Source organism: Anolis sagrei, chromosome X (assembly GCF_037176765.1).
Source record: "Anolis sagrei isolate rAnoSag1 chromosome X, rAnoSag1.mat, whole genome shotgun sequence".
NCBI classification, from domain to species: Eukaryota; Metazoa; Chordata; class Lepidosauria; order Squamata; family Dactyloidae; genus Anolis; species Anolis sagrei.
The window spans coordinates 17,501,107-17,524,832 of record NC_090034.1 but is presented as its reverse complement, the minus strand read 5'-3'; the positions used below and the strand labels follow the sequence as shown (position 1 = coordinate 17,524,832).

At 39.5% G+C, this 23,726-nt stretch overlaps 1 protein-coding gene across 9 annotated transcripts in view; it reads right to left on the bottom strand.

Moving 5' to 3' along the window:
• Nucleotides 1–23,726, bottom strand: part of RBFOX1 (RNA binding fox-1 homolog 1) — a 1,606,230-nt gene that overhangs the window by 1,081,739 nt on the left and 500,765 nt on the right. The window lies entirely within an intron of this gene.

Sequence of the window (23,726 nt, the reverse complement as noted above, 5' to 3'; positions counted from 1 at the left end):
GCTGAATGCATTATATGTGTCTACACTGGAGAATGAGTGCAATTTGCCACACTTTGGCTCTGTCCACACCGTGATATAATCCTGTTTCTGTATCCATATTATCTGCCTTGAACTGAATTATATGGCAGTGCACACTGAGGCTGGATCTACACTGCCATATAATTCAGATTAGCAAATCACACATTATTTTCTTTGAACTGGATTATAGGAGTCTACAGTGTCATATAATCTAGTTCAGAAACCAGATTATATGGCAGTATAGATCAAGCCCTCAGTGGCACAGTGGATTAAACTGCTGAGCTGCTGAACTTTCAGAACGAAAGGTCACCAATTCGAATCCAGGGAGCAGGATGAGCTTCCGCTGTTAGCCCCAGCTTCTGTCAACCTAGCAGTTCGAAAACATGCAAATGTGAGTAGATCAATAGGTACCATTCTGGCTGGAAGGTAACAGTGCTCCATGCAGTCATGTCAGCTACATGACCTTGGAGGTGTCTACGGACAACACCAGCTCTTCGGCTTAGAAATGGAGATGAGTACCAACCCCCAGAGTTGGACACAACTGGACTTAATGTCAGGGAAAAATCTTTACCTTTACCTATAGATCCATCCTTTGATTCCCATAGCTCAATGCTTTAGAATCCTGGGAGTTGTAGCTTTACAAGTGCTTAGCCAAAGAGGTCTGGCGCCTCACCAAACTATGGCTCCCAGAACTCCTTAGCACTGAGCTATGACAGGGGTGTCAAATTGTGTTAATTCTACAATGTAGAACCAGAGGGCCTCTCCTAGTTCTCCATAGCTTATTAATTCCCCACTGGGATTGTAATGGTTTAACGCAGGAAGGGAAAAATCATCTCTCACCATGGTTTTGTATGGTAGAGGATATGAACTGATGGCAGGGAAGAAAGTTAGAGTCATGGAATCATAGAATGTGTGGCATGCAATATTACACAGAGCCTAAAGTCACTGGAGATTATGCTTTTTCACATTTGTTCACATGTTGAAAACTGAGGAGTTATTGCTCCTGCGGCAACTCTGCATTAGATCCATTTATGAATCTGTGACTTTCTATATCACTTCCTACATGCTAGAATTTACTAGTCAAAACACATGCTGTCAATTCATTTTATGTTTGCTTTGGGTACTATAAGTTTAGCTTTTCTGCCTCATGAGTGCTTTCATGGAAACTTATGGCAGAGAATTTAAACAACAAAGGAAAGGAAATTCATAATTACAGATTTCACAGAGCCCATGATTCAGGGGGCATTGCAAGATGCACATTAAGACATAAATTTGGAGAACAAAGACACCACTCATTACAAATTCACAAAGGAGCAAGCTATGATTGTGATTTAAAAAGCTAGACAATCAGCTTTCTTTTTAATGTATCTCTGAACTCAGTTGCTCACCTACAAACAGCACTGACAGCTTGCTTCTCCCTTTCTTTCCCTTCCTCTCCCTCAACACACATGGAAATGGGAACACACACATATACACACCAACACATCTGTTTTTTGAAAGCACAGTGCTTATTTGATCCAGTAAACTGAATCACATTCAAAGCTCCTTAAAACTGAAGCTCTGATGCTCATACATAAACCGAATATTCATTTATTTGTGGTATTTATATCTCTCTTTTCTCCCAGACTGGGGCCCCATCTACACTGGCATATAATGCAGTTTGGCACTGCATTTTGACATATAATGCAGTTTGACGTATATGGTTGGTGTAGGCTAGGCATGGGCAAATGTTGGCCCCCCAGGCGTTTTGGACTTCAACTCCCACAATTCCTAACAGCCTACCGGCTGTTAGGAATTTTCTGGGAGTTGAAGTCAAAAACACCTGGAGGGCCAAAGTTTGCCCATGCCTGGTGTAGACTCGTATAATGAAGTTAAACAATATATGAGTCTACACTGACCATATAATGCACTTTCAAGTCATCTCCAATGTATGGTGTCCCTAAGACAAAACTAATACAGGGTTTTCTAAGTCCGAACACATGTGACTTGTCCAGGGTAACCCAATGGGTTTTTATGACAACATGGGGAATTGAACCCTGACCTATAGAATCATAGACCAATGTTCAAACCATGGCATAACACTGGCTCCCTAGAAGCAAGTAGGCTAAATTAAATGTCCCTTGTCTCTTTGTCTGAATGACAAGCTGTGAGCAATCTTGTTTGCTATTTAATGAAGAATGCTTAATGAAATCACCAAGGCAGCAAACATCAAGGGGGGGGGGTGGTGGTGATAAAGAACAAGCCATCAGAATAATCACAAAGATCTTAAAATAGTCACTATAATGAACACACATCACAACTGTTTAAAAAGCCACAGAATGAAGGATTGTGCTTTCATTCCCCTTCCAAAAGCAGTAAGAGTAGGAGGAACTGATCATAACTTCTGTTGCTATCTCTACTAGGTTGGAACCAAACCAACATATTTAGATTCCAAGAATGATGGTAAACTTTCTAGTGGTATGAACTAGTGGGTTCTCCTTCATCTGAGACTTTTAAGCAGAGTTTGGATGACCACATCGCAGGAGTTCTTCAGTAGTAGATTCCTCCACTGATGAAAGATTGAATCCCTTCTAAATCAATGATCTTATGGACTTTGAGGGGTGTGCATTCTACAGTGTGGAAGCAATGCTGGAAAAAAACTTTTTTGTAACACCAACAATCAGAATTCCAGTGATTATGGGCTTCCTTGGAAGGATTCCCCTGAAAATATTACCCTCACTGCAGATTCATAAAAACCATCAATTTGAACTCAGAACTAGAGGTCTCAGGTTTGATTCCTGACCAACAACTATGGTCTCTCTACCTCTCCCACAAACACAAGGAATGTCTATATCTTCTGTTCAAATGCCGGGTAATATAACTTTATGCACTTTTTTGTGTCAGATGTGACTTGAAAAACTGCAAGTCGCTTCTGGTGTAAGAGAATTGGCTGTCTGCAAGGATGTTGCCCAAGGGATGCCGGGATGTTTTACCACCCTGTGAGAGGCTTCTCTCATGTCCCTGCATGGAAAGCTGGAGCTGACATACGGGAACTCATCCCACTCCCCGGATTCAAATCGCCAACCTTCCGGTCAGCAGTTTAGCCAGCACAAGAATTTAACCCATTGTGCTACTGCGGCTCCTAACTTTATGCACTGCCTTTGACATTCAAAACCAGCTTGCCACTTTTTACGCAAGTGGTTCTGAAATATCAAATCACAGCTACATGGAAAGATAACATTTCATTTAGAATTCCTCTTCAATTTCCCTGTTGTCAGTTGTCAGAGGTAGTAAATAATTTAATCAGCTAATATATAAAACATTTGTATCAGCAACATATATTGAGGTAAGGGAATGGTGCCTGTCACCCTAGATGGAACAAGATGAAAATCCTTCCTCTCTCCAGAGGGACTGCATTAAGTTAGGAGCAGCCCAAAATAATTATGTGTTCACTTAGTAAAGAGTTACCCAGCAGGAATGGACTGGGCTTCATCAATAAAGTTTGAGGAAAAACTGAAGCTTCTCTTGGAAGGTGTCTTACAGTAAAAGAATATGTGAATTGTCTACATTGCTTCCTTAAGTAGTTCACACCTGCTTCTTGCATGGCTGGCCTTTATTGAAACAATTTGAAACAAAACCTTCTCTTTCTCTGACAATCAAGGATAATCAGATATCAGACAAAGTGGGCTACAAATCACCTTCAAGAGGGTTGCTGTGTGTTTTCCCAGCTGTATGGCCATGTTCCAGAAGCATTCTCTCCTGATGTTTCTCCTGCATCTATGGCAGGCATCCTCAGAGTTTGTGAGACTTCACAACCTCTGAGGATGCCTGCCATAGATGCAGGTGAACTATCAGGAGAGAATGGTTCTGGAACATGACCATACAGCGCGGAAAACACACAACAACCCAATGATTCCAGCCATGAAAGCTTTCGACAATACATTGAACTTCAAAAGATTGTACCACAACAAATTACATGAGTGGTGGGCTAGTTGAGCCAAATGTCCTTCATATAGCATGAATGATCATCAACTTAAGATAGTTTGATAGATCAATCTATGTCTCATAGCAATGTATCCCAGGTTGCCATCTATCAATAGAGGTTTACAGAAGGCTTGCAGTGTTTCAATAGATGGAAACAGTTGCATAAGGTTTAATACGAAATTCTTTTAATCACTGAGTTCAATATTGTGATCATTACTTGGTAATACTTGAGCAACTGTAAATTAAGCATGGTTAATTTTGTCAGATAAAAGAGTATCTAGTGGTATGAACACTGCATCATTACTATCCAAGCACTTCGGCTAATCAGATCTTTGACTTTATTCATTAATTAGTAGGTGCAATGGGGAGTTATAAATCAAATCATTTCGAGACACAACACAGAAAAAACATTCTTCTATTCAAATCCTACTGAAATGAATAGGATCTAAGCAAGAATATAAGAAAAATTCCTGAATATATGGAATTCTAGGAATTAGAGTCAAATAGATTATAAATTTTTACTCACACAAATATGTTACAACTACAGCAAAGAATACAATGTTGCTGTGAAATGTTTGAAGTCCAAATCCTACAATGAGGACACTTCACTTCATTGTTTTTTTCTGCAGAATCAAGAGAATGGGGAAATGATACCACACAGAGATCACAAATCACAATTTAACTTTTTTTCACAATATTGTGAAATTGTTTCCTTTTCAAATAGAGCACCAAGAATTTCCTTTATGTTATGGCCCTGTATTTCCTATAATTCCTGTCTTTCACCCCCACCTCCACTTTCCTCCTTGATTCAACTTGCAGGACATGTATCACCAAAAGCTGAGATTAAACCATTAGAAAGCTACAGAATTACATTTAATGAACTCCACATTGGATAATGACTATCACGTCTTTCTCTCACTTCAGAAGCATCTGTACTGTTGGGTGGCTGATAGTCATGTTAGAGCTAACACACAGGGCCTAGAAGCCTATTGCACATATCTGAGTTCCCTTACACTTGCAGTTGCTCTTCATTTTGGCCATCCTTCTGTGGACATATTCAGTTCACAGTTGGATAAGCAGAATGCTGTAACTATGACTATTTTGGCTATTCTTGCACATTACTGGATTATTTGTAACTTTTGGTCAATGCCTCCAACATACCACTTGGAATTGCAATTGAAAAAATCAAATCATTTCACACTCACATTGCACATTGGGACAATTAGTATCTACGCTGATTGATACATAGTCACACAACCTAGGCAATCAGCAAAAAGGTGACATAGCACTACCACCACAAAACTTTGTATGTGTATATTTATAGTGCAGGAACTAAGCTATCTATTTGCAAGGATAACAATCAAAGCACTATGGAACGGGTCAAAGGCTACTGTGATTAGCAAACCTGGAAACAAATAATGAACATGTAGGCTCCCAATTCCTGAGAAAGTGTCAGTCTGGAAATGAAATATGTTGCAGCATAAGGTTAGTCAGAGGACACATCCAAGGGAGGGAGGGAGGGAGGGAGGGAGGGAGGGAAGGAAGGAAGGAAGGAAGGAAAGAAGGAAGGAAGGAGAGAGAGAGAGAGAGAAATAAGTGGATTTCTGAGATGATACATGCATCAATACCCACTCACCAAAAGGTAATTCACAAATGCTGCATTAAATGTACCAACTTGACTATAAGTCAAAATATGTCCCCCCACCAAAGAAACTTCAAGCCATCTCTCTCTCTGTTGACAGCAGACCACCAAGCTCAAAATGTCATTTTCTTAAAGACATTTGGAATTGGAATCATAAACAGTGCAAATGGAAAGTTGTGCACAAGAAAACCTTACACCAAGAAGAGATCAAAAGGATACATTAACTCCTCGGCTGGGCACCTGCTATGCAGTTAGCTTCAAACCACACTCCAGAGCACTGCAAGCAATTCTCTCACAATAAATGTAAAATGGCTATCACCATGTGGTCGCTGAGATTTTATGTAGATGCTCTTTGCTCAGTTTGAAGATAGGCCATTTTAGACAAGCGGGCACATAAAATAGCCCCACAATGCTTAAAATAAAATGAAGACTTTGCATGCATTTTATTTGGCAACTGAGTCATGCCATTCATCTGAACACCCAGAATGTAAATTCATATGTTTTATTTTTTTAAAAAGCTTTACTTCTCTATTGCAATTATATAAAATTGCACAAGCACATATACACACATACACAAGGGAGTTGGAGAGGGAAAGAAATCCTGTTTTCTGAAATAGCACAGATTACTGGTAATATTTGTATTTGTATGCTAGATTACAGATAAAATTTATGATTATATTATTGTGATCATTTACATTCAAGATGAAGCCTCCAGAAGCGTTTGTATGGGACTTTCTGTGAATGTTTCCATAAAACAGTCGTAAAATTAGATATAAACAAAAAGTGGTAAGCTTTCCAAAACCATCTCATAATATCTTGTTTGTTATTAGTCATCCAGTGCTTTACTGCAATCTCTTGAGAATTATTTTCATGTTTTTTTGCATACATAATACATTCAGGCTGTCATCCTGCAAGGGCCATATGCATGCATCCATTTCTCTTGCATATGTCTATGTGCTTTTGTAAATGCTGTTGAAGTTGGTGTTTTTTTCTTCTCTCCATAGTGCCCAAAGCCTCCCCCAAATTACTGGAGAGCTTTTGAAGCCTCAGAGGTCCCATCTACACTGTCATATAATCCAGTTTCTGAATCCAGATAATCTGCTTTGAACTAGATTATATGGCATTGGACACTCATATAATTCAGTTCAAAGCAGAAAATGTGGATTCAGAAACTGGATTATATGGCAGTGTAGACCCAGCCAGAGAGAGTGAAAGTCACCCCAACCTTTATGGAAAGAAGGTAGGCCATGTAGAAAAAGGATGTCCAGCTATGGGATGCTGACCACTGCCCTTGAAGCAAGGAATTGCTATGTAGGGTGCCTCGGGCCCCATCTATACTGCCATATAATCCAGTTCCTGAATCCAGATTATTTTATTTGAACTGGGTTATATGAGTCTACACTGTCACATAATCCAGACCAAAGCAGACAATCTGGATTCAGAAACTGGAGTTTAGGGCAGTGTGGATGGGGCCTCAGACACTGTTCAAAAACATGGGAATGGTATATGGTTTAGCCAACATAGTCCACATCCGAACCTACCACACTATGCAGAGCTTTATAGGACTGTAGTCTGTTGTAGCCATCTCTTCACATTTCTGGTTTTGAAATGGGCAGGTTTAATTAAATTCCTCTCTCTCTGGGAATCTCTGGATCCTCCAGTGTGGCTCAATGGGAGGACCCGGACCTTTCTAGAGATAACATATCTCTTTATAACCAATTACTAGCAGAAATTGGTTATAAAGTTATACTGGAAGACCTAGAAATTTCCATAGAAGTGCCCCCAAGTACAACAATAACAACATTTACATGTGGTTTTTCACCTTCACAAATATCTTGTGCCCCTAGATTCAGTGAACATGGAGGGCTGATTTTATATATTTGCACTGAATCCCAGAGGTGTAGAGTTGCTGAGTAGCATATTAAGCAACATGGAATTCAAGCAGTAATCAGCATTACTTGGATATTTGATGCTGGGAATAAGGACAACCTTCTTACCTGCTCAACTTTCTTTATTTTTTTCTTTCCTTTTAAATGCTACTGAGGGATGCAATTGAAAAAACTGAAATATGATCTTACAGTTTGTAATTCAAGCCCAGCCTATCAACACTGATCATCAGTTGGCTATAGTGATTTGTGTATTGGACTAGGAATCCAGGAGGCCACGATTCCAATCTCTTTTCAGGCATGGAAACCCACTGGATGACATTGGGCAAGTCACATTTTCTCACAGGCAAGCAATTCCACACCTCTTCCAAATAAATCTTGCCAAGAAAACCTTAGAATAAGGTCACCATATGTCAGTGTCGACTTGAATGCACATAACAACAACAATATCAACACTGTGGGTAATGGCATACAGACACACAGAAGGTCATGTTTTCTGCTTTAACCAACAAGGAAAATAAATAAACCAGACTACTGGAATTAGCTTACTGTAGGTAACCATATTTTCCTGCTAACAAATATCTTGGATACAGGTCAGGAACGGCCATCTGGTTACCTTCCAGAACTGCACAAAGAAATTGCAGCTGGTACCGTTAAGATCTGTTATTAAAGATCAGGAGGTCAGCATGGAACAAAACATCCTCAATAAAAATTCTTACCACGGCTGCTGTGAAAAAATTGCTTACCTGCACATATTACAATCCATCTCTTCGAAACAACCCCCAGATGCCAGGTTTCAGCTGAGATTCCAGATTATAAAGCACTATCCAGTTTAGTCTGTGTTTCTGGCAAAAGTGGTACACTTGGGAATGTGGAGAGAAACGTGGCTATTTGTACTGAACATTATCCTCAAACACAAGGACACTCCCTGAATGTTCCTTCACACTCTCCAGCACAATTGTAGGATTTAATTGGTTGTTCCTCTCAAAATTCATGAAGTGTTGGATAGAAATGATGGTAAATAAATTCTGATTTGGAAGCAGGACTCCACATGGCATCCTATGCTGAAGGGGAAATAGCAACATGGCTCCTCTCAGAGGCAAAGGAACTGGAGATATACACAATAAGGTTAAAATGTGCTCTTCTCTCAATTTTCAGTTCTGCACAAGACAAGTAATTGACAACTCTGTTCGGTTTCAGATAGATAGATAGATAGATAGATAGACTTATAGATAGAGATATAGATATTCATCTCCATCCTGATGATTAAGAAATGGCATTCATTATGATTTGGAAAATGAAGAACATAGCCTGCATTGAGTTTCACAAGTTCCCTTGGGTTAATTACATGTTCTTTCAGGCCCCATCTACACTGTCATTATCATGCAGATTGAATTGGATATATGGCAGTGTAGATGTATATAATTCAGTTCAATGTAGTTCAATCTGCATTATATGAACCTACGCTGACCATATAATGAAGTTCAAACTGAATTAAATGGCAGTGTAGATGGGCCTCAGACTGGCCTACTTCTTAAGGTTGATGAGAGACTAAGCAGTGGTTCTCATCCTATGGGTCCCTAGGTGTTCTGGCCTACAACTCCCAGAAATACAAGCCAGTTTACCAGCTGTTAGGATTTCTGGGATTTGAAGGCCAAAACATCTCAGGACCCACAGGTGGAAAACCACTGGACTAAAGTATGGCAAAACGAGAGCAATGTACAACTGGACAGTCTTTAGAAAGTCATATATGAAATGTTCACTTCAGGGTCTGCAAGATAGGAAATGACTTGAAGGCCAACAACTATACCACCACCACCACCAACAATATAATTAATTAACAAATAGATCACATCAAAGCATATAGATCATAGCATAACATACAATTCTGCACTGCAGCTGACAGATATGGGTGAATCTTGCAATTGATACACAACAGCAGTGTCCCATCCTTGAAGCTTGATCAATTGGGCAAAACAATGAATATGGTCTTCAGTCATCACAAACAGGTTTTTACTTTTGTTATGGTAGCCAGCACAGACACTTGTTTAAATACAAGAATAATGAATATCTCCAAATTGAATCCAGAAATACTTTATATCCCACAGATACAAAGAGGTTGGGAAATACTGTATTAAAGCATTAGATGCTTATACAACTATGATTTATAAATTGTTGTTGTATGCTTTCAGGTCATACCACAAGATTGTCTTGGGCAAGATTTGTAAAGCGGAAGTTGTCTATGGCCTTTCTCTGAGACTGTGAGAGTATATCTTGCTCAAGGTCGCCCAATAGGTTTCCATGAGTAAGCAGGAATTCAAACCCTGGTCACCCTAGAATCCTATGGTGCATCTAAATTGTAGAATTAATGAAGTTTGACATCACTTGAATTTCCACAGCTCTACACTATTCAGCTATGGGTGTTGTAGTCTTACAAGGTCTTATCTGCCAAAAATCAGCTCCCATGATTCCATAGCATTGAGACCTGGTAACTAAAGTGGTGATAAACTTCATTAATTCTACAGAGCAGATGCATCCAAAACCAGAACTCAAATCACCACATTATTCTGGCTCTTGTGAATAATACCAATTTATATTTACCTTCACCACGAGATTCTCTGAATAGGCAAAGCTTTCAGCTTTGCAAACTTTATCATGATCACACACAAAAATACACTCACACCGAGAAATATCTGACTTAACATAGGAATGAGTGTTATAAAACACAAACACACACACACAACTCTGTTCCCATCCAATAATTGTGGTTGAATAAAATGCCAAGTTGATAGACCACAGGGAGCAGTAAATGAGAAGTACAAGGTCGAATGTACCATTTCTGTCCTGCCCGTCTGTGCATAACCTTTACAATGCAGCCTTTCAATTTCTGGTTCATGGGTTATTTTAGTAATACATGTGTTCTCACTAGTTGTACTGCATTCCTATCTCAGAGAAACATGGCACCTTCCTACAAAGCAAGGTTACATTGTGTGGTTAATCCATACAGCTAACATCATTTAGTGGACCTGTGTAAAAAAGCCTGCATTGTCCATATTCTATGGTTGGATTAATGTGTAGATCTCAGTAGACTGTCAGACCACATTCTTTTTATGTAGCAAAAGATGGTACTTTTCTATCTCCATTTCCACAGACTTCAGCCAGGTCACATTTCCAGGGCTGTTCACAGACAATTGGGAGAACAATTTGATGGTTTACATCCAAGAACTCTAGAATTAATCTATACAAGATAAAGATACTGTAATAGGTAGTTTGTCTGTTCCATTATGTGGAGAGCACTTTTAAAAATCAACTTTGGCAACCAACTAGAACCCTACCTGGAAAGATTGCCTTGAAGGGGCTGAGATAGCACAGTGGGTTAAATTGCTAGCTGCAGAAAAACTTGCTGACCGGAAGGTTAGCAGTTTGAAGCCAAGGGTCAGGGTGAGCTCCCGCTGTTAGCCCTAGCTACTGCCAACCTAGTAGTTCAAAAGTATGTAATGTGAGTAGATCAATAGGCACTGCCTTGGCGGAGAAAGGTGCCTATGCAGAAGGGGAAAGGTGCCTATGCAGCCATGTTGGCAAAACATGATCAGGAGGGTCTACGGGCAATAGGCTCCTCAGCATGGAAAAATGGAACAAGAGGACTTCCTCATGGCCAGAGTTGAGATTGCCTCCAGATGCCGGAGATGGAAAGGGAAACCTTTGCCTTTGTTTGTGTACTGAATGTCATTGTTCACTGTATAAAAGGAACTGAAAGTTTGTGTATTGAATATCATTGTTCACTGTATAAAAGGTACAGAAAGTTTGCCTATATATGTGTATACTTTAATCTGCTATGAGTTCCCTTGGAGAGATAGAGCAGAATATAAATAAAGTGTATTGAAAATGTAAATCATGACTTGTCAGTACTCAACATGAACCACTGCAATACATTATACCTGTGGCTCCTTTTTAAAATCATTCACAAATGTCTATTTTTTTCCTGTAAAGAAGGCAAATAGACAGGCTGATATAATTATTTATATTTATAATTTCGCAATAGCTGTGGCTGCAGGTTGTTTCAAAATTCTGATTTTAAGTATTCAGAGATGCATCTACACTATAGAATTAGTGGAGTTTGACACCACTTTAACTCCCATGGCTCAATGATGTGTAATCATTGGAGTTGTAGTTTGACATAATTTTTAGACTTCTCTGCCAAAGAGTGCTGGTGTCTTACCAAAATACAAATCCTAGGATTACACAGCATTTAGCCATGGCAAGTAAAGTGGCATCAGTTTGCATTAATTCTACAGGTAGATACATTTCTAATTGGACTGAAGTTATTTGAATAAGAATCTTTCACCATAGCAGCTCGTGACTTCCACTGGCTATAAGTGCTGTCCAAGGTGCTGAATCTACTTTGGTAGATAGGAACTAAAACTGCACAAGTTTAAAAATTATCACTAGAAGCTCTCCACTAGATGGCTCTGAGATGAGACAAGTAGCTATCAGTAGTCACACTCTATCCATAGTCTGCCCTCCTAATGTGTAAATTATGGAATGGGGTTGGCACCATATCAAGACTTGAACTCTTACTCTTCTTCCAGAAATGCTGGTTTTATGCTCTCAACTTAGTGTATCCATCCCAACCGTTTAAGCAAGTACCTGTGCAAATTTTTCATGGCTTTTCATAATTTTCATAGAGATTCCAGGTGGGAAAAAAATGACCATAAAAATCCTAAACTGATTTTCAAAGCACTGTTATGTCTTTAAATGTTACTTGTGCCATTTCTCTTAAAATAAATACTCATCTGACAACTCAGAAAAAAAATGAACAGATAAATAAATAAATAAACAGAAATGATTTTGTAATCTTCCTGTCTCAATTCCTGAAATGGGAGATGAATCTTACCAAGTTCTGCAGGGGTTTATATTTAATAACTGCATTGCTCTGGAGGACTTGTCAACATTGTAGAGTTATTAAATTCAATTGCTATTGCAGGACCGGGAATAAAAAGAAAAATACTCAGCTATCAATTTGGTTCTGGTGACTGAAAAAGTATTCCCCAATAGATGAGGTAAACAGGAGTGAGGAATAGGGGCTTGGTTTACCAACAAAAATTCACATAACTTTTTGTACGATCACACTGATTGCCAGTGGTAGAAAAAGAGAGTTCTGTAGTTAGAGAGCAGGCATGGGCCCTCCCTCCAGGTGTTTTGGACTTCACCTCCACAATTCATAACAACCTACGGGCTGTTAGGAATTGTGGGAGTAGGCTGTAGGCTATTATGATTTGTGGGACTTGAAGTTCAAAACACCTAGAGGGATGGCCGAAGTTTGCCCATGCCTGCCAGAGAGTATAATATAATTATTTCTATTGATCAATCAAGCTACCCCCAATCTGCTCCTATTGTGGATTCCATTCACTTCTGATCAAATCAAGTTAAACAACAACATTCAAGGAAAGGGAAAAGATTAAAATGTGGGATAGAAATATTTTAATAAATAGATACATAAATACTACAGTCAGCCCTTCACATTCACTGGGGTTAGGGACACAAGACCCTACAAGACACCTCTGTAAGGATCATTATGTTCTCCAGGATGACTCAATGATCCACTGCTGCTAGAGTGCATAAAATTGTACTGGAGGACCTAGAGAATTATTAAGATAATATTTTAATCAAATCAGTCAGTAAGCAAATTTGCAAAACCCAGATTGAGAACTGGTGAGGGTCAACCATACATAAATACAGAAAATCCTACAGTGTGCCCTCTCTGTATTTCCTTCATATTTTAATACAAAAACTACTGTTTCAAAAATGTTTTCACAAACATACATACATACATATATATATATATATACACACACACATATTGACAACAGTAGCATCATAACAAATCTCATCCATGTATATTCATCTTCATTGTGTTAAGATCAAAACAACAATAACTACATTGCTCTTTCCCAATGGGAAGAAAATTTCATCAGATTGCAGCCATATTACCAACAGCCCAGCCATAAGTGTTCCTGTTTAGCCTGCTTCTACAGATATCGCCAACATTCACATTAAATCTCCATGGGCAAAAAAAAATCTATTGTGTAGTTTAATTGCCATTCTGAGAATGGTTCTCTCTCATGTCCAATGTGAGAAGAATACATCGTTCAAAACTCAATTGTTAGTTTCCCAGAATCAAAGAATCATAGAGCTGGAAGAGACCTTGTGGACTATCAAGTCCAACCCCCGCCAAGGAACAGGAAAATCACATTCAAAGCACCCCCAAAAGATGGCCATCCAGATTCTGTTTAAAAGCCTCCAAGGAAGGAGCCTCCACCACAACCCGGGGCAGATAATTCCACAGCTGAACAGCTCTCACAGTCAGGAAGTTCTTCCTAATGTTTAGATGGAATCTGCTTTCTTGTAGTTTGAAGCCATTGTCCCATGTCCTAGTCTCCAGAGCAGCAGAAAACAAGCTTGCTCCTTCCTCCCTATGACTTCCCCTCACATATTTATATATGGGTATCATTTTTCCTCTCAGCCCTACTCTTCTGCAGGCTAAACATGCCCAGCTCTTTAAGTCACTCCTCATAGGGCTTGTTCTCCAGACCCTTGATCATTTCAGTCACCCTCCTCTGTACACATTCCAGCTTGTCAACATCCCCCTTCAATTACTGTGCCCAGAATTGGACACAGTATTCCAGGTGTGGTCTAACCAAGGCAGAATAGAAGGATAGCATGACTTCTCTGTATCTAGACACTAGACTCCTATTTATGCAGGCCAAAATCCCATTGGTTTTTTTTAGCTGTCGCATGACATTATTAGCTCATGTTTAACTTGTTGTCCATGAGGCCTCCCATATATTTTTCACACATACTATTGCTATTGAGCCAGGCATCCCCCATTCTATATCTTTATATTTCATTCATCGCTGAGCCTGGAACCCCAGGTTTCGGCGGTGGCCAGGGGAGCTTTTGCACAGTTAAAGTTTGTGCGGCAGCTGCACCCATACCTTGGGAAGACTGATCTGGCAACAGTGGTCCACGCTCTTGATACATCCCAAATAGATTACTGCAACACACTCTACATGGGGCTGCCCTCGAAGACTGTTTAAAAACTTCAACTAGTCCAATGGGCTGCAACCAGATTACTAACTGGAGCAACATACAGGGAGCACATCACCCCCTTGTTGTGTCAGCTCCACTGGCTGCCAATCCACTTCTGAACTCAATTCAAAGTGCTGGTTTTGACCTATAAAGCTCTATATGGTTCTGGCCCAGCTTACTTGTCCAAACGCATCTCCCACTACATCCCACCTTGCAGTTTAAGATCATCTGGGGAGACCCTGCTCTCACTCCCGCCAGCGTCACAAATACATCTGCCGGGGATGAGAGACAGGGCCTTCTCGGCTGTAGCCCCCTGCCTGTAGAACTCGCTTCCCAATGAGATAAGATCCCTCCTGTCTTTTAGGAAGAAATTGAAGTCATGGTTCTGGGACCAAGCTTTTGAGCAGCAGGCATAAATAGTGCTTTGGACATGGATTTTGACTGGAATGGTGATACGGCAGTTAATACTGTTCTTATTGTTTTAATTAATGTTCTATTTATTGTTTTAATTATTGTTATATTGCTTTGTTATATTTAAAGGCATCATATTGTGTCAAATGTAAGCCGTCCTGAGTCCCCCTTCATGGGTTGAGAAGGACGGGGTAGAGATGCTGGAAATAAATAAATAAGTAAGTTGAGTATCTTACATTTGTTTCTGTTTAACTTCATTTGGTTAATTTTGGCCCATCTCTCCAATCTGTTTCAACTAGAGTAGACCCAATGAAACAATGGAACTTACATAAGCATTGACTTACCAAGCTCCCAGTGATTCAAGGATTCTAATAATTTGGTTTTAGTGTATAATATGCAGATTCAACCCACACTTCTTGGTTAAAATAGCTGTCACCAGAGAAGTCACGCTTCCTTGGTTTCAAGTTCTGAATTAATTCTTTCTACCTCCTGGCAATATATGCTGCCCATTTAATTTAAATCCATGCTATGTGTCAAAGACAAACTGCTTCTTTTTTGTATCCTTCAGAATCTTTATATGCACTTCAGCATTCCTGCTTTGCATCACTGTAAAATCCCAGGATCCCAGAAGTATTTTCTCGTGTCAAATACAGTTTCCTTTTTGAATAAATTCATTATTCAGCATGTCAGTGTACGAGGTCCAATCAAAATGGTCTTATCTCAATAAACTACAGTTGTAGATCTAACAGAACTGGGAGCACAAAACAGTGGTCCAAAGTAGATGAAGGTATTGAGAAATCCAGACAGGCATTGCAATGACAAAAGAGTATGCCTACATATTATATATATATATATTTTTGTGTGTGTGTGTACACACACACACACACACACACAGCATTTCTATTCTGCCCTTCAGCCAAAAAAGCTTCTAGGGAAGCTTACAATTCATTAGTTTGACAGTTCCCTGGCCTGAACCTTACAACTAAAGCAAGTCACAACACACAAGTAAAAAAGGAATGTCTGCAAAGCAAAAGATTAAGTCCAGCAGCTGACTGGACTCCGCTATCTTAGAGGACACAACCAATATATTAGAAGAGAGAATCCAAAAGAAGGGCTTCTCACCAGCCACTGGACCAAACCACAATAGAGTTATGCCTGGCTGCTCTTCCTTCCTGCTTTCCTAATGGCAACTAGAATATGAAAGAGAGCCTCATACTACTGTAGTTGCTGTGCCAAGATACAACAGAGCTGTGCCCTCAGAGTTCAGAGCCATCAGGCCATCACTTCTCTCCCTCAGAGTTCACAGCCACCATGCAATCACACAATTCCATCATCATGAAAAGCAGTTAATACATGCTAGTTTGTTATTTGTTCATTCAGTCGCTTCTAACTCTTCGTGACCTCATGGACCAGCCCACGCCAGAGCTCCCTCTCAGCTGTGACCACCCCCAGCTCCTTCAAGATCAAGCCAGTCACTTCAAGGATAACATCCATCCATCTTGCCCTTGGTCAGCCCCTCTTTTTTCTTCTTTCATTTTCCACAGCATCAGTATCTTCTCCAAGCTTTCCTGTCTTCTCATTATGTGGCCAAAGTACTTCATCTTTGCTTCCAATATCCTTCCCTTCAGTGAGCAGGAGATCCTTATTTTCTGGAGTATGGACTTGTTTGATCCTGTTGTGGTCCAAGGCACTCTCGGAATTTTCCTCCAGCACCACAATTCAAAAGCGTCTATCTTCCTTCACTCAGCTTTCCATATGGTCCAGCTCTCACATCCATAGGTTGCTATGAGGAATACCATTGCTTTAACTATGTGGATCTTTGTTGCCAGTGGGTTGTCTCTACTCTTAACTATTTTATTGAGATCGGTCATTGCTCTCCTCCCAAGAAGTAAATGTCTTCTGATTTCCTGGTTGCAGTCTGATATGTGCTAGATGTCATTGCATTTATTTATCCTACAAAAATATATCTGAGTTAGAGCATCAAAACAACTCTAATGCATCAAGCCAAACTTCCACAGTGGCCCCTTTCACATAGCTCTATAAAATCCATATTGAACTGGATTATATGGCAGTGTGGACTCAGATAGCCCAGTTCAAAGCAGATATTGTGGATTATGTGACTTCATATTCTGGGTTATATGGTTGTGTGGAAGGGCCCAGTAACCATCTAAATGTTTCCAGGAAAACCCCAAGTATAGAAAGCATTCTTTCATATTGCTTCCTCCTCTGCAAACTGATAATAAAAGGTAAACCACTGCCAAAAATGCTCATTACAGTGTACTGTTATGGATAATAGCCATTCTGAAATTCATATATGAAGAATTATGTGTAGACAGTATGTATGTTTTGAATATGATGTGAGCCACCTTGGGTCTGTCCTGGAGAAAGGCGGCATAGAAATCTCTGTAATAAATAAATACATAAATAAATTGTCTTCTCCCACTTCTGAATCAATTGTCAATCACTTTACTTGACTGAACTTTTAAAGAATCCAAGAAACACTAATGTAAGGGATCAATGGTGATTGTTTTTACTCTTCCTTTCCTATCAAATATGACTGGTGGAAACCAGAGTTTGAATCTCAATTCAGCCACACACAAAAACCCTGGGAGACCTTGCACAAGTTACACTCCTGCATTCTTAGAGGGAGGCAATGATTTATCATTTGAATAAATCTTTCTAACAAAACCTCTGGATGGGGTCACCATAAGTTAGACTTGGAAGTACATAACAACAACAACAACAACAACAACAACAACAACAACAACACTTCTCAGCATGGACTGTTCACTGGGCACCAGCAATATTTCCTGAACACCATGAGAATTACAGAGACAACCTTCTGTTTCCATTCACATTGCTTAACAGCATTCTCAGAATGCTGCCCAAAGACTTTTCAAAAATGTTAATACTTATAGTTTCAAGGCCTCCCTTCTGCTTTATGACTGACTGCCTTCACACACTTTCAGCTTTGCAGAAAATGTATCACCTTGTACAGCTGTCTGCTTACATTTGTGGTTTTGGCATGTGTAGATTTGATATAAAATCTTCTCTCTAGGAATCTCTCTCTTCCAGTGTGGTACTATGGTCAACTTCCTCCAGTCATGTTGGAGTTTCTAGAGATAACACCTATGTGGGGATCTTTAGGACCTCTAATGTGATTCTCTGGTCACCTTCCAGCAGAAACAATAACCATATAATCAGAATAGAGAAGTGTGCTGGAAGACCCACAAATTCCCAGGGAAGTATTCTTTAAGGTTACAAAATAGTAATTTCTTTATGATTTTCCCACTGTAATTGGGGTCCTGTAACCCTAATCTTAGAAAATATGGAGGGTTGAGTGTACATACGATATGACAAAGTATGGTATATACACATTCAGGCTTTCCACAACATGTTAACTGGGATATAACCATATAATTTGTACAGAACTGGAGCTTGCTAGCATTCCAACAAAATATGGAAACCTATAGCTGCAAGCCACAGGACCCTATAAACTTCTGTTGCCTGATTCTCAAGACTCCCACGTTCAAGTAATTTTTGGATCACATATATTGCTCTATAGTCACACAGCATGTGTGACTCTCCCTGGAATAACATAATCAGAAAGTCTATTTGACAGACAGAACTTTAATGAAGTATCTGAGTGATCCCATTCAGCCTGGAAGCTCTCTGGGAGTCATTTGGTTTTCTAGGTATCACAATGTTACAATATAACAATTTCATATGATTAAATTATAACACTTTGAATGCATAGCTACAATGTATATATTATACGCTCTAGCTATCTTAACATTATTTACTAACAATGCTAGTAACAACTTGTCACTGTATTCTTTTGTAACTTTGAGAATAAAGTCAGGTTAGTTTATTCTGCTAAACCTGCAGTTTTGCAATACCCAAGAAAACCTGCAGGAGGTGGAGAAGTGTATTTATTTTGTTGTTGTTTATTGGTTCGGTCATTTTTTACTCTTTGTGACCTCATGGCTAAAGGCAAATAAAACCTGGATGCCAAACCTTGCTACTTTAACTACTTCCACATTATGGCTTCATCAGAAATGCAATTGCTTTTGCAAGATTCACTGCAAAGTAGAGCTAAGCTTTTTGCATGATGTCAGCAGCAAACTTGTTTGTTATAAAAGTCTTATCTTCTAGTACAGTGTTTCTTAACCTTCCTAATGCCGCGACCCCTTGTGGTGACCCTTAACCATAACATTATTTTCGTTGCTACTTCATAACTGTAATTTTGCTGCTGTTATGAATCATAATGTAACCACCTGATATGCAGGATTATTTTCATTCACCAGATCAAATTTGGCACAGATACCCAATACACCCAAATCTGAATACTGGTGGGGTTGTGGGGCGGGGGGGGGGGGGGGAGGTTGATTTTGTCATTTGAGAGTTGTAGTTGCTGGGATTTATAGTTCACCTACAATCAAAGAGCATTCTGAACTCCACCAACGATGGAATTGAACCAAAATTGGCACACAGAACTCCCGTGACCCACAGAAAATAGTGGAAGGGTTTGGTGGGCATTGAACTTGAGTTCTGGAGTTGTAGTCCACCTACCTCCAGCGAGCACTGTGGACTCAAACAATGGGGGGGGGGGGGATGAACCAAACTTGGTACGAATACTCAATATGCTCAAGTGTGAACACTGGAGGATTTGGGGGGAAATAGATCTTGACATTTAGGAGTTGTCGTTGCTGAGGTTTATCATTCACCTACAATCAAAGAGCACTCACCAATGATAGAATTGACCCAAACTTCCCACACAGTGCCCCCATGACCAAAAGAAAATACTGTGTTTTCTGGTGATCTTTGGTGACCCCTCTGACACCTTCCTCATGACCCTCCCAGTGGTCCTGACCCCCAGGTTGAGAAATACTGTTCTAGTACATAACCACCACCACCACTCCTCCCCTCACACCATAACCATGGTTTCAATTATGCACAGCTTGGGGAAGATGGTCTCTTTAGGAATTTGCCAAGCAACTGTATAGTATGTGTCTACTAGAAGTTACCATACAGTTGCATTGGAGAACCTAGCAAATTTCTAAAGAGGATACCTCTCTAAGGTATGCTGAGTCCAGAAATCAAGTAATTTAATGGCATTGGGTAATATTTATGGTCCTCCACAACCCATATATATATATATATGTCTTACTGTACTTCAGATAGTGCATTCTCCCCTACTGATGATAGGAATGGAAATATTAGAAGTCCTGTCCTATGTCATATGCAAACTGATAACATTTTCCTAGGAGTAAAGCTCACTAAAGAAAGTAAAGTGTATTTTTTAAAAATAAAAAAATCCACCCATAAGATTGAGATCCCATTTCAGTAGACATATAGGTTTGCCCTGTCAGATACATTCAAGCCAATAGTCACCAATACTCACAAGTTCATTTCATTTTGTACAAGATCAGAATATTAACATGAAGCAGTTTTCCAATACTTAATTGAAAATAAAGCAGCTGCCTTACACAATTCAAGATTTTTTTAAAAAAAAATCCACCCATAAGATTGAGATCCCATTCACAAGTAAATATAAGCTCTGGCTAATTCTGTGCAAATTAGATTCCTAACACACAAGAACCTGAGACAGAGTTAGAAATTGGAAGCAGGAATGACAGCTGTCATTCATAGAAAGAAGTACTTATGGGGGAGTGTTCCTTTTAAAGGGTGGATATTTACAACCTTCATCATTTGTCATTGAAGTGCACAGAGTTAGTATTTGCTATTTTTGTTTGTTTGTGTGTGTGTGTGTGTGTGTGTGTGTGTGTGTCAGGAGCGACTTGAGAAACTGCAAATCACTTCTGGTGTGAGAGAATTGGCCACCTGCAAGGAAGTTGCCCAGGGGATGCCCAGATGTTTTACCACCTCATGGAAGGCTTCTCTCGTGTCTCCACATGAGAAGCTGGAGCTAACAGATGGGAGCTCATCCTGCTCCCCAGATTCAAACTGCAGACCTTTTAGTCAGCAGTCCTGCTGGCACAAGAGTTTAACCCATTGCATCATTAGGGGCTCCTGCTATTTTTTGTGAAAGCTGAAGACTTTGGACAATATTCAGCCAGAAGAAATCCCAATTAAGTTCTGTGTGGTTTAACCTGTGATATCAATGGAACTCTGACCAGGCAATGTTCTGTGTACATGTGTATTTAGTCTCTGTGTATTTAGTCTCTGCCAAATCGGAAATGTAACAGTTATACATTTCTACTGTGGGGATGAAGGGGGAGATATAGGTAACAGGACTTAAATGCAACTTCATAGCCTCGAAAAATTGCACAATATTACTATATTTAGTTTCTTCTTCTTGCTTCTTCGGGCTTTGCACTACTCAGTCTGAGAAAGCCATTCAGAGGATTCAGAAAGCCATGCTCATTGCTTAATGACATTTTGCTCATCCTAATAAATGCACTGGCCAGCTATGAGCGTAGAATGAGAAATTAATACATGACCAACCATATCCTTTACATGCTTGAATCTGTTTTTTAAAAGGTCAGAATTTATGTCAAATATGTTTCAGCAGCTGTGTGAATAACAACCTACCAGAAATCTCTCTCTCTCTCTCTCTCTCTCTCTCTCTCTCCTGGGGTTTTCCTGCAAGGGATTATTCCATTATAGAATAATGTGTATTCTTTTCACATACACATTTAAAAAAAAGAAATAATAGAAAAGAGAAAAGACATCCAAAAGGTGTCATTTATCACACAACAAAGCCCGTGTTTCCATGCCAAACAAGAGAAGCTGGGTTAAATTGAAATCTGTAGTTTATATAGTAGCATTTCAGGCTGTAATGTGAATATATAGAGAAAAATGGCTGAGAACTACATAGGAACAAGATGAAATATCGTCTATCATGGAAGTACTTGACGGCTGGGACTTGCAGGGAAACAGTTTCCAGGGGAAAGCTAGATGTTACTAGTTCCATATCACTAGCAACATTTGCTCAAAGCTTTTTTTATGGTTTAGTTTCATTTAACAAAAAATGAAATGCTTCTGTTGTGTGTGTTCATGCACACACATCAACTTCAAAACCATTTTGGAGGATATATATTTCCATCAGTGTATTTGGAAAACAAAATACACATTTCTATGCACACATTTTGGAAAAGCAGAACATGATCGTGTCGGGCTGTGGTTCATTTTTGTGCAGAGCCTTTGCTCCTGCGATTGAGAAGACAATGAACCTGTCTTTGTGTATTAATTAATCTCTCCCCAACACTTTTCTGTCTTGTGAATAGCACCCGATCCTTTAAAACCTAGCCATACTAAAACCTGACTTATTAACAGACCCATCTGTCAATACAACTCATTTAGAAAGGAATGCATTAAGAGTGAGCATCTTGGCATTTTCCTCATACAGAAGAACTCTTCTTTTAAAAAGTATCTTTGAAATGAATCCAAAAGAGAGTATAAACAGCATTTCAAAGTCCTTTCGGCAGTCACCACACGATTAAGCCTGGGTTTAGACCATTACAAGGTGGCTAAAAAGCATCCAGTTTCAGCAGAATCTTGCCTAATTTGTGACTGCACCCAACACAGTTTCTAAAACATACTAGAAATATTGTTTTACAGGAACTTTGGATATGGGAGGACTCAACAGAATTTGTGTTGGTGTCTTTTACTTTGGTTGACTTTTTTTGTTTTGTTCTTTACCAGACAGAAGAATAATAAGAAAAGTTTCAAAAGGGGATAGATATCTTTAGTGTGCAAGGCCTGGCACCATTTGGGAGAGAAAATGACCCAAGTTGGGGTTCAAATGCTCCCTTTGTAAGTGCCTACAAGTCACCTGCCAATTGATGGCAACCACATTAGATTCATAGGAGTTTTTTAGGACTCAAAGGGTTCTTATTTCCTCCATAAGGGGACCAGTGAAAGGAATCATAGTTAGAAAAGACCACAAAGGCAATCCAACCTAACCCCCCTTGCCATAGAGGAAGACACAATCCAAGTATCTCCAACAGATGGCCATCCATCTATGATTCTATGATTCTATGATCCAGCTTCTTCTGAAAAGCCTCCAGAGAAGGAGACTCCAAGGAGGCAACATCTTCCACTGCCAGACAGCGCTTATCATCAGAAAGGTTTTCCTAATATTTAGGTGGGATCTTTTTCCTGAAACTTCTAATAATAATAAAACAATAATAATAAAACTTTATCCCGCACCTATCTCCAGGGAGAGAGCAGATGAGCTCTTTCTGTCATCTCCAGCTCCCCATGCGGGGATGTGAGAGAAGCCTCCCACAAGGATGGTAAAATATCAAAACACCTGGGCATCCCCTGGGCAATGTACTTGCAGATGGCCAATTCTCTCACACCAGAAGTGACTTGTATTAAAACAAAAAACCCTATATCTCCTAGGAGACTCAAGGCAGTTGAAACAATTGCTCCATTGTGTTCACAATAGGGCATCCTTGCAGATATTTAAATGTAGTGCTTGTAGCAATTTCCAGCTATCTTTTTTCCAAAGACACAGGAGCTGACTCAATTGCACATGGATTTGGGGAGAATGGGGATCATTATTATTTCTATCCTGCCTTCATTCTCTAGTGAGGACCCTCAAAATGATTTACCACCCACTTCAGAAACAGACTAAAAGTCATTATTGGACAATAATAGTTATAAAAGCCATGAAAACTTGGTCGAAACAGACATAATTAAAGATGTATACAGACTCAGAACAATGAATACTATCGGAGGCAGCTTAT